A 12,953-nucleotide genomic window follows, 5' to 3' on the forward strand; every position below is an offset into this window, starting at 1 on the left:
GCCGAAGGCAGTGCTAAACCACTGAGCCACCCGGGCTGCCCACAAATTCTTTTTAAAATGGCATGTCCATATGTATTTTAGAATCACCTTGTCCATTTCTTCAGAATAATCTGGTGTGATTTTGATTAAGACTTTGCTATAATTAATTTGAAAGAAGAATAAGTGGGATAAGATGCTCACATTCATTGATCCCATCATGTCCTCATCATGCAGAAACAAAAAAACTGAGAGAATGGTGAAATGACTATTGCATATTCAATTATGACAAAACTGGGCAATGACAAAGCCTTAGCGCTTGTGTGGTGATATATGAATTTTAACATATGCCCTGTATAAACAAGTGAAGACATTTATCCCATGGCCCAAAGAAAGTGTGTGTCCTGGAAACAGTGGGGAAGTGAAAGAACTTGTATTAATTGTTGGTTTTGTATACCTCTTTGGACTTGGTTGTCCAAGGGAGCTATGCTTTTATGGGAGACACAACTGTCACCAAATTGCATTGGAAATTGAGGCTTCCATCTGGCCATATTAAGTACCTTCTGACCGTGAACCAATAACAAAGAGGGACTACTATACTGCCTGGGATGCTGAATCCCAACCATCAAGGAGAATTGTGGTTTCTGCTATACGACAAGGAGAGTATGTCCCCCTAGAGTATGTCTAGAATCAAGAGATTTTTTTCAGGGATCTCTTATTGTTTCTCTTTCCAGTGTAATTGTTAGTGGAGAACTATAGTAATCTCATAAAGGCAGGGGCACAAGCATCTCAGACCTGATGAAAGAAGATTTTATTCCCCCAAGAAATGAGAACCATTAATAGTTGTATTCTTACTGGAGGAAAGGAACATACCACAGGTAGTGGCAGACATAAGGCATTTGTAAGGTGTTTATGGTGGCATTGGTTATTTATAAAAACAAGAACAATAATAGCTAAACATATCTATCACCAATAATTTATTCTTCATCTATCTGTATCTCTCTCTGCCTCTCTCCCCCTCTCTTCCTTTCTTTCCTTCTCTCTCCTTCCTTCCTTCAATAGTTTATCCAAGCTGTTATATTGGTATTGAAGTTACATAATATCATTGGATGATTGTGACTGATCAATAAATAAGTACCAGCTAAAAATGGATGGCATTATTTATTAAACTTCTTTTTTGCCATTTTCATCCCCATTTATATGATGATTGATAACACCCTGTTGTGATGTGGTAATTTAGATATACACAGTAGTGTATGTATGGAAGCTCAGAAGCTAAACTGGTAGAACAGACTAGATCAGATACTTTCAGTTGATGCCCAGTACCATCTCTACCTTTGTAAAATTCTCATGAAGAAATGTTCAACCAGTTAAAGTCAGTAGCAAAATATTTGGAAGGCAGAAGAGAAGCCATTATTTTCTGGTGGTAACCGTGGACAGAAGTTTGGCCAAAGGCATGTGGCAAGACAGATTTCTTTCCAAGACACCCAATTTAGTGCTGTAAAAAGCTGAGATCATTTATGGTGACATCCCTCTGTTCTCTATATTTACCGATTTCCTGAAGGCTAGAAGTGGCCTCAATGCCCCTTGTTTCTCAACCCTTCCAATTACGCTATAAATCTTACATAGATATCCTTAGGTAAAGAAGTGACAAAAATAGAGCATGATGTGAGCTTTTGAGATACTGATGATGTCCTATTTTTAAATCTGTGTCATAGGACATGGGCATGTTTATACTAAGAAAATTCATTGAGCTGTAAAATTATGTATATTTTATGGATGGGCATTATACTTCAGTTAACTATTTTTAGTGGCAATTTTTGATTAAAAGATGCAGAATAGTTTCTATTGTTCTGGCTAATCCCTGACTGATAGACAAATATAAATCAATTGCTATTGTTGCAAATCTCATCAGTCAGCCTTCCTATATCAATTTAGCCACGTTTGCCACCTATTTTCTATAAAACATGACAAGCTTCACTTTCTTTTCTGTGGAAATAAGTCCTTTGGAAAAGATTTGTAATTTCCTCCTTCTTCAATGCCCTTAATGGAATTCTTTGCCATTTCTGACTTTTTTTCTTATTTTATTGTTAGTGGTCATTACCTGGTCAAATTTTTACTCTCTCCAGCATAAGCTCACATTTCTGTTGGGATCTTTATCCTGATTTTTCTGGTGGAAGTAATAATACATCTTATATACCATGAAATGATTTATAATCATCTCATTGGAAAGATGAGGGCTACAACCATATCAAAGAAAGGTATATAAAATGAATATTCAGATACAAAAACAGTAGACTTTATGTAAGATCCAGGATGTTCATGATGATTCAGATTTCTGGGAAAGATATTTCTTTTTTCAAGGAGGTTCTACAACTCTATAAAGAGTTGAACCATGACCCAAACTTTTTATTAAATAGCTAACTGTAACATCAGAGGTTCTTATTCCTGCTTCTTCATTTGTAGGGTTTATAAAATCACTAGAAGTAGCCTGGCTCAATCACTGATTGTGCAGCATTGGCCTATCCTATGAGATAGTGTAGTCAATCATTAGCTCCTGCTCTCTAATGTCTCAGGTTTTCTCTTCCTTCGAAACACATGTTTATGAAGTCATTTTCTTCCTCATAAGCCTATGTTGCCTGTGCTTTGTACATTCTTTAGCTTATAAACATCCTCCTCCATATTCTTGTTCAGCTTGAGAGGAACATTTCTGCAATAACATGGTTAGCAGAAGTGTTCCAATCTGTAACTTTAACTTACAGAGGAAAACTTGTTCTTACTGTTTTCAGAGAAAACTGATTAAGCCAATCAGTTATAAAGCTACTGCCTTTTTGTCTGTTTCCTATCAAAAAATTTCCTGTGAATCAGTACTCAAATGAATCACATTTTTTTTCTTTTACACATGTTTATGAAAAGAGTTGATTATCTTTTCCATTTTGTCTAAATCTTTTGCACCTCTTCCCCCACCCCGCCATCTGGAGCCATGGCTTTAACCATTACAATTTCTCACCTTGTCTCAGGTTTCTTTCTTTATTTTTTTTAAAGATTTTATTTATTTATTCATGAGAGACACACAGAGAGGCAGAGACACAGAGGGAGAAGCAGACTCCTCTCAGGGAGCCCGGGATCGATCCTGCCTGGATCATGCCCTGAGCCAAAGGCAGAGGCTCAACTGCTGAGCCAACCAAGTGTCCCTTGTCTCAGTTTTCTTAGAAGAGGAAATAGTTAAAGCCAGATTGCTGAGGTTCACAGCCTGGCTCCACCATGTATTTGTTGTGTGATCTTCAGCAAGTTGCTCAACCACACCACTCATTTTCCAGAGAAGGAAAATGCAAGGTTGAAGGATTAAATGAGTTAGATGTACCAAGTTTTAAAAAAATATATGACAGATACTAAAAGTTATATAAAAGTTGCCTTGTTGAAATAAGTAAAGAAATGCATATATATAGGGCAGCCCTGTGGCTCAGCAGTTTAGCGCCACCTTCAGCCCAGGGCATGATCCTGGAGACCCGGGATCGAGTCCCATGTCAGGCTCCCTGCATGGACCCTGCATCTTCCTCTGCCTGTGTCTCCGCCTCTCTCTCTTTCTGTGTGTCTCTTGCGAATAAATAAAATCTTAAAAAAAAAGAAATGCGTATATGCAACACATGAATACATTACAGTTTAAGGCACAGAGTTCATTGCTAGACTGTATGCTTCACGTGGTCAGCCCACATGTCCATTTTAGTCATCATTATATCTATTTTATGTTGAACAGTACTTGGCATGGAATTCATGTTCAAGAACAATGAATTATATTTAAGTCACATAAATTATATTCTTAGCTTTCTTCCAAACTCATATTTTCTGGTAAGAACATTCACTATTTTTGGCCTTTTTGCTCTCTCATTTCCACAAGTAGCACTACTAGCCAGTTTTTCTTAGGGATTATTTCTCACCACTAGCGAAGACTTATAACTTCAATAGAGTTCACTAGATATGCATCATGAAATAGAGAACAACAAAGTCTTGTTGAAATGGATATGTGATGAAGTCTTCTGGTCTCAGTTACCAGCTGAGAGATCTGCTTCCTGCTCCCTGCCCTCAGAGTGTATACAATTCAAATGTATGTCTCAAGAGAATGACCAGTTTATCTATGTCACTTTCAAAACTAGGAGTTGTCATAAACACAGATTTAAATTTATTTACTTTAAGAATCTACTGTAATTCTGGTTTTTTAAGCTCTTCTGGTTTTTAATTTTTCTAAAAAGGATACATGTTGATAAAGACACTAATGTAGTTTTTCAAACGTAACAAAAAGTTTACAAAGGAAATGTTAAAAGAATGGAAATCCTCCTGGAAATTTTTTCTGTATATTGTATTTTAATATTATGTATATATATAACACATATGTGTATGTATGTATATTAATATGTATAATGGCCATATCGGCTGATGAGAATATGTTAGGAAATAGAAAGAATGAACTTTGTATGAGGGAATAGCTTCCTGAAAAAATATACAGACACTAAAGAAAGTTTTTAATGCTTACCTGGGTAAGCCTCTAAAGAGAGAAATAATTTACTGAAATGCTTTTAGAATATGACATCATAAATAGTTCAGGAAGTACTTAATGCAGGTGGGATTATTGTCATTGAATCTACTCTCCTACTGTTTTTTGATGTGCCAAGTGTCTGGACAAGTGTCACCTTGATCTTCTATAGCAGATAGTTCTCAGTATTCATTTAAATTAAAATATAACATTTTCATCCTAGAAGTTGATTGAAAAGAAAGAAAGGACTCAGTGATTTTTAAGCAAGATAAATGCTTTTGTCTGGCTTTGTGGCTGACTCACTCAAATCTGGATTATATGGCCTATCCTGGGCATCATCTAGATCATCAATTTCAAAGATAAAAGCCCAGTAGGGGAGGATAAATCAATTCAAATCATGTCAAGAATGCACAGCCTACCTTCCAAACCCTACTTATTTCCTAAATTTAATTATTGCTGATTCTTTATGAAGATCAGGTAAAATGTAGTGTTTTACATTTTGTTCCTTTCATTATTGTTAGTCTTCTGTATAGAGATCTCAGTATGTCATTAGGATGTTCTGACTGGATCACCAAAAGAGAACATTTTTATATGAAGAGATAATCATCTCTTCAGACTTGCATAGCTGCCATACTTTTTAGAGGTGGAAAGACTGAATTAAAATACTAATTACTTTTTAAAACTCCACACACATGTAAGAATTTTAAAATGCTTTCTTTAACTTCTATATATAGTAAGGTATATACCAAAGGATGTGGAGGATTACTGAGTAAAGAAAGACCTTAGATCATTAATAGGATAATATATACTCAAAATATAGGCTGGTAACAAAAGTTATTGTTGAGTAGGAATTTCTGCATCTGGATCTTGGTTGAATGGAGGCAAAGGCAGATGTGAGAAATTTAGTAGGCCATAGCCATGGCCTTAAAAGGCTGGTGGATGTATGTCAGCCTTGTCTCAAATACGGTTGAGAGTCCAAAATCATAAGCTAAAAATGGATGTTCCTTGAGACTGGATTTGAGACAAAGAACAAGGTGAGGAATAATGATGCCACACACTTTCTGGATGGTGACCAGAGTTGTCAAATGCAGATGAGACAAATCTTTAGTGCTAGTGAAATATATTCATTTCATCCGTTAATTTATTCATTACTCTCTAATTTTGACAATACCTATTGAACACCATACCTTTCTATACATAGATCCTTAAAATACAGAGAGGAAAAAACTCATATGATTTTATATAAGGGAATTATTAGAAATATGCAATTGTTATATGTAATAGGGAAAGAAAAATAATCTTGTGCACTGAGATACATAATAGGTGGTAGGAATTTAGCTTAAGGAATGAGGGAAGATTTCTTTAAGAAAGTGTCATTGAAACTGAGACCCGGAGATGGAATTATCCAGACAATGAGTCAGGAGAAGGGCCTCCCACATGAAGATAATAACAGGTCGAACCGTTCCAGAGTCAGAAAATGCTGGCAAGATTGTCAAAAACAAGGGAAGTACAGACAGGCTTCAGTGTTGTAAGTTTTATCAACTGAGGATGGTGAGGTAGGTCGGTCCTGAAGGACCTTGTAGATCATGGTAAAATGTGATGTTTTATCCTTTATACGAGTGAAAACCATTTGAAGTTTTGCAAGAGAAAGTGATGTGATCTGAGGTATGTTTTATTGATATCCTTCTGGCTGCTGTAAGGAAATGAATAGAGGGGAAATTAAAAGGTCAAGAGTGGAAATACAATAGCATTTGTCTAAGGTAGAGTTGATAGTGGCGAGGATGAGGGCAGTGTTGATGAGAAGGGTTGGCAGATGGACAGATCCTGTGGTATGTCAGGACGCTGAAAGCATTAGGGAAGCTCTTAGACCCATGGGGCCAGGAATGACATAGGCCTGCTGGGCAGGCGGGACAGCTATGGCTTTGGTGACTGGTTAGAAGACAGGCATTATTAATTTAAAATCCTGCTGAGTTCTAAGAAATGTTGGAAATATATTGACCCTCCATATTGCTAACACTCACATGTGCCAAAAGAACAGCTGGGATCTGTCTAGAGCTTAAATTTATGAGTTCTAACTACAGTAACGAGCTGAAATCATACTATTAGTAATCTAGTTACATCTTTGTATCACTGGCAAAGTAGATTTCTGCCAGCCAGTCTGGGGACCTATCCACCTATTTAAAGTTGTTATTTTCAGGGAATAAAATCGGTGCATGTTGGAAGAAACAGGGCTCCTGAAGAGTAGAAAGGTGTCAAGGAGAATCCACTCTGAGGTTGGATACATAGAAGATCCAAACACAGCTGTTTTATCAAGGAGGAAAGTGAATTACAATTAAATAACTTTTAAAAATTCTCCAAAAATAATTTCAATAAAAAAAATAGGATACGTAAGGTGTACTCCTGATTTTATTTTGTTTTATTAAAGATTTTATTTATATACTTATGAGAGGCACAGGCAGAGGGAGGAGCAGGCTCCATGCAGGGAGCCGGAGGCAGGACTCGATCCCGGGTCTCCAGGATCACACCCCAGGCTAAAGGCAGCGCTGAACCGCTGAGCCACCCGGGCTGCCCTGTACTCCTGATTTTTCTTTTTTTTTCTTCTGATTTTAAAACAAATAGACTCTTGCAAAACCAGAACTAGGTAGAAAAATTCTGAACATAATTAAGGTTTAAGCTAAGGATAAGTATCAGGGCTAGGGTGAGATTTAGAGTTAGAGTAAGAGATTTCCTGAAACCAATACCAGTACATTGTTAATAGCAAAGGTGTCAATTACTCTTATTAAAATCAGGACCAGAGCAGCCCGGGTGGCTCAGCGGTTTAGCACCGCCTTCAGCCCAGGGCCTGATCCTGGAGACTCAGGATCGAGTCCCGCATCGGGCTCCCTGCATGGAGCCTGCTTCTCCCTCGCCCCATGTCTCTGCCCCCCGCCCCTCTCTCTCTCTGTGTGTGTCTCTCATGAATAAATAAATAAAATCTTAAAAAAAATCAGGACCAAACACAGGCCACTCATAAAAATCGATTTCACCTCGTTCTACAAATACTAGGCAATTTAATAAATGTGAGAAAAAATAGTATAAATATTACAAAGGTGGGAAAGTTACTATTTTCATATATTGTAGGAGTCAAAAGTCCAAAGAAACAACCAAGTATTATGACAATAATAAGAGAAACTGCTAAAATGGGTAAAAATTAATGTGGCTTTTTAAAAATACAGCAAAGAAAAATTTTAAATATATTGTTTACTTATATGAGCCCTACGCCCAAAATGTCAATGTACCTTTAAAAAGATCTATTTTTATGTGCACATATGTAAAATGTCTACTATATATTGTTACTTAAAAATGCAAGTATATTTAATATGATTTTACTTTTGAAAAAAATTGCAGCATCATACAAAGAACTATTATATATGTCCTAAAAATGTCTGGTGGAACTCATGTTAAATGTTTATTTTTTTCTTTGAGAGAGAATTTTTTGGTTCGTTTGGTTTGGTTTTGAGAGAGAGCACGGGGATGCCTGGGTGGCTCAGCGGTTGAGCATCTGCCTTTGGCTCAGATTGTGATCCCGGGGTCCTGAGATCAAGTCCCACATGGGACTCCCTGCAGGGAGCCTGCTTCTCCTTCTTCCTGTGCCTCTGCCTCTCTCTCTCTCTGTCTCTCATGAATAAATAAAATATTTAATAAAAAAATAGAAAGAGCACACATGCACATGTGTAAGGGAGGAAGCAGATGGAGAGAATCTTAAGCAGGCTCCATGCCCAGCGTGGAATTTGATCTCATGACCCTGAGATCATGAGCAGCACTGAAATCAGGAGTCAGGTGCTTAACTGACTGAGCCACCCACAGGCTCCATATTAACTATCTTAATAATTGCTTTCTATGAATAATGTAATGGAGAGTGATATGAAGAGTTGATATATCTTCAAGGTCGTAAAAAGAGTTTTCTAAGGAAATATATAAGGAAATGCTTTAAAAACTAAACAACTACTAAAAAAGAAATCAAACCACTACTTGTTTTACTTTTCACAGAACATTATACTTTTGTTAAAAGAATGTCATAAATTTTCATTACATTTTTAACCAAATTAATATTTTATAATTCAATACAAATAACTACCACTTATCTGTGTTAAAAAGGAAAATATGAGGGTTGCTTCTTAAATTGTTATATCTATTTTAAAAATTCAGATTTTCTTTTTTTTTTTAAGATTTTATTTATTTATTCGTGAGAGACATAGAGAGAGAGAGAGGCAGAGACACAGGCAGAGGGAGAAGCAGGTTCCATGCAGGGAGCCCAACGTGGGACTCGATCCCTGGTCTCCAGGATCAGGACCTGGGTAGAAGGCAGGTGCTAAACCGCTGAGCCACCGGGGCTGCCCAAATTCCGATTTTCTAATGCACATTTTCCCAAACTACAGAAGAGTTAATATTTTTGCTGAAATTGGTGTCATGTTTACAGCCTTTTCCAAATCAGTGTTTTAGACATTTCAAATATATGGTAGGAAATGGTCAGCTCTTCCAAGGAAAAATACAAAATGATATAAAAGCAGAAGAATAGTTGTCTGTCTCTTCCGGTTCCCATAGCAGACAAAATTATACCATTTGCATAAGAAAAAGTTAAGTTAAATGAAAATTTCTTTAATTTCTTGTGAATAAATGACTGGAATTACTTGAAGCAAATGGATCTATGTTATAATGATCTATGCCAGAATATCTGCAAATTTCAGAACTGTTAAAATGTTCAAGGTCATAGTCTCTAAAAGTATGATGATACATAGGAATATATATGTTCAACTAAATTGCCTTGCTTAATTGAACATAATGCAATGATGGCAATCTCCACTTTTTCTCACTTTGTTTTTTATTTCAATGCTAAATTTCATTGCACTCTTAATCCAACTGTTCTGGCTTCAGAAACTGCTAAAGAATAAAAACCATGTATTTCTATGAAATGGAAATATGAATTTCAATTCAGAACTCAGTATTACTTAAATCAAAAAATTTTAAGATTACCCTCAACTTTCAATATAATATTGTAAATAGGATTTTTTAAGTATAGTTGACGCACATTGCTATATTAGTTTCAGGTGTACAACTTAATGACTTTACAATATGCATTATGCTATGCTCACCACAGTGTAGCTACCATCTGCCCTGTTACTTTGCCATTACAGTATCCTTGACTATATTTCTCATGCTGTGCCTTTTATTCCTGTGACTAATTCACTCTATAACTGGAAGCCTGTAAGTCCCTCTTCCTTCCCCCATTTTGCCCAACTCTCCATTCGCCTGCCCTTGGCAACCATTAGTTTGTTCTCTGTATTTACATGTCTGATTCTGCTTTTTGTTTATTCATTTTGTTTTACTTTTCTTATGAGTGGAATCATATTTGTCTTTCTCAGTCTGACTGATTCCACTTAGCAATATACCCTCTATAGGTTCATCTATGTTCTTTCAAATGACACAATCTCATTTTTTAAAAATAACTGTATAATATTCCATTGTGTGTGTGTGTGTGTATGTGTGTGTGTGCGTGCCATTTTTTTTCTCTCTTCTATTGATGAACAATGAGGTTGCTTCTGTGTCTGGCTATTGTAAATAATGTTGCAATAAACATAGGGGTACATATATCTTTCAAATTAGTGTTTTCATTTTCTTTGAGTAAATACTCAGTAGTGGAATTATAGCATCCCTGCTATATGCTATATATCACATGCTATTTCCATTTTTAAATTTTTGAGGAAGCTCCATACTGATTTCCAGAGTGGCTCTACCAATTTACATTCCCACCAACAGGGCATGAGGGTTTCTCTTTCTCTACATTCTTACCACTTGTTATTTCTTCTCATTTTGATTTTAGCCAATCTGACAGGTATCAGGTGATATTTCATTGTGGCTTGGATTTGCATTTCCCTGATGATGAGTGATGTTGAGCATCTTTCCACCTGTCTGTTGGCCATCTGTATGTCTTCAGGTCCCCTGTACATTTCTTTAAATTAGAGTGTTTTTTTGGTGTCGAGTTGCATAAGTTATTTATATATTTGGATATTAACTCCTTATTGGATAGATCATTTGCAAATGTCTTCTCCATCCAGTAGGCTGTTTTTTTGTTTGTTTATGATTTCCTTTGCTGTGTAGAAGCTTTTAATTTTAATGTATTACCAATAGTTTATTTTTGCTTTTGTTTCCCTTGCCTTGGGAGACATATCTAGAAAAATGTTGCTACAGCCAATGTCAAAGAAATATCTGCCTGTGCTATGGCTTCAGGTCTCACATTTAGGTTTTTCATCCCTTTTGAGTTTATTTTTCTATGTGATATGAAAAAGTGGTCCACTTTCATTCTTTGCATGCAGATGTCAATTTCCCAGCACCTTTTATTGAAACAACTGTCTTTTCCCCATTGTATATGGCCTCTTTGTCATATATTGATTGTCCATATAAATCATGGGTTTATTTCTGGGGTTTTTATTCTGTTCCATCGATCTGCATGTTTATTTTTGGGCTAGTACCATTCTGTTTGTGTTACTACAGCTTTGTAGTGTATCTCGAAATCTGGGATTGTGATACGCCTGCAGCTTTGTGCTTCTTCCTTGGGATTGCTTTAGCCATTCAGGGTCTTTTGTGGTTCCATGCAAATTTTAGTATTATTTGTTTTAGCTTTGTGAAAAATGCTATTGATCTTTTGGTAGGAATTCTATTGAATTTGTAGATTCCTTTATGCACATTTTAACAAGATTCTTCCTATCCATGACCATGGGATATCTCTCCATGTGTTTGTGTCTCCTTCAGTTAATTTCTTTCATCAATGTTTTATAGTTTTGGGTGTAAGATCTTTTACTGCTTTGGTTAAGTTTATTCCTAAGTATTTCTTTTTCGTATAAGCATTCATAGATTTTAACAGGCATTAGGTGCATTATTTCTAAGAAAGCCTTATATTTGAGGTGAAAAATTCATTATCAATTCTACTCATTATTTCACTTAAAATTTTAAAAATTGAATATTTGTGTGTGTGCATTTTCATATATAGCTTTAAAAATCTAGTTTAAATTTCTTCCAAGGCATCTCCTATAAAGCAAAGAAAAACAAAATGAATAAATAATGTAGCAATTATTTTCAAGGATATTTAATAGTTTATTCTGCCAAACTACATGTTTTTAGAAATATTTGAAGTGGGACACCTCGGTGGCTCAGCAGTTGAGCATCTGCCTTTGACTCAGGGCGTGGTCCCGGAATCCTGGGATTGAGTCCCGCATCAAGCTTCCTGCATGGAGCCTGCTTCTCCCTCTGCCTGTGTCTCTGCCTCTCTCTTTCTGCGTCTCTCATGAATAAATAAATAAAATCTTTAATGTTTGAAGCAATTGCTTTACAGTTATTTGACATTATATCAGAATAGTTTTTAAAGAGTAAATTTTTCCTTTTATAAAATGTGCAAATTATTTGAAAATGTGTATGTCTTCCATACCTGATCACATGCCAAAGTAATTTGCAAACGACAGGTGTCATATGCAAAAAAACATGTGCATAAATGAAGAGAAAAATACATGACAATAAGGAAGCCAGAAAAAAGGAAACCCTTTTTTTCCTTATTCGATTAGTGAGATGAACTTGGTAAAATTATTAAAACAGAATTTTCAGTTGTTAAGAAATGAAAAAAATGTTTCTTAGACTGAAGTAGTTCTTTTAACATGAAAGAACATGTCATAAACTGTTGAACCAATGTCAATGGATAAAAATTTAATTTAATCCAATTTGTCTTTTTAATCAGTAGATGAAAAGGATCTTTCATAATATTGATTCTTAAGCAAGAGAAGACTCTCTGAAACTATCTGAACATATGCAAAAGATGTAAGTCTCATAAATTATTGACTATTCCAGATAACTTATATGGTTGGTGACAGAGAAGAATAAAAAGATATACCTATTATCTAGTTATATGAAAGAAAAAAGGAGCAGAACTGGATGAGGTTTTTGAATAATACACTTCTCACACTTGATATACTACATATTGTTAAGACTCAAAGTCTTCGTTTTTGACAAGTAAATATTTTGATTCAGGTTGGTATTTATTAGTCAACACATAAGAGGACCCTCTGTCACATACTCTTGGTGTGACTTTGGGCAAATAAACTTACTTCTCTCAACTTTAGTTTCCTCATGTGAGAAAATGGGGATATGACATTTCTATTACAGGATGTGTGATGATTAAGTAAGACCAAGCATATAAAAGCTTTTAAATAAGCACCTGACAGACAAAAGATGGAGAAGGATAGTGAAGATTAATTTCCGGGATACCTGGGTGGCTCTGCAGTTGAACGTCTACCTTTGGCTCAGAGTGTGATCCCAGAGTCCCAGGACTGAGTCCCACATTGGGCTCCCTGCTCCTCCCTCTGCCTGTGTCTTTGCCTCCCTTTCTGTGTCTCTCATGAATAAATAAAATCTTAAAGAG

General features: G+C 35.9%; 1 protein-coding gene across 1 annotated transcript in view; it reads left to right on the top strand.

The window, feature by feature from the left end:
• The first annotated feature begins 6,001 nt into the window (after positions 1 to 6,001).
• Positions 6,002 to 12,953, top strand: part of XIRP2 (xin actin binding repeat containing 2) — a 353,649-nt gene continuing 346,697 nt past the window's right edge. The window contains exon 1 of the mRNA XM_072751844.1: positions 6,002 to 6,172. The gene's annotated coding sequence lies outside the window, so the exon portion shown is untranslated. The remainder of the gene's footprint in view (positions 6,173 to 12,953) is intronic.

Source organism: Vulpes vulpes, chromosome 3 (genome assembly GCF_048418805.1).
Source record: "Vulpes vulpes isolate BD-2025 chromosome 3, VulVul3, whole genome shotgun sequence".
Taxonomy (NCBI): Eukaryota; Metazoa; Chordata; class Mammalia; order Carnivora; family Canidae; genus Vulpes; species Vulpes vulpes.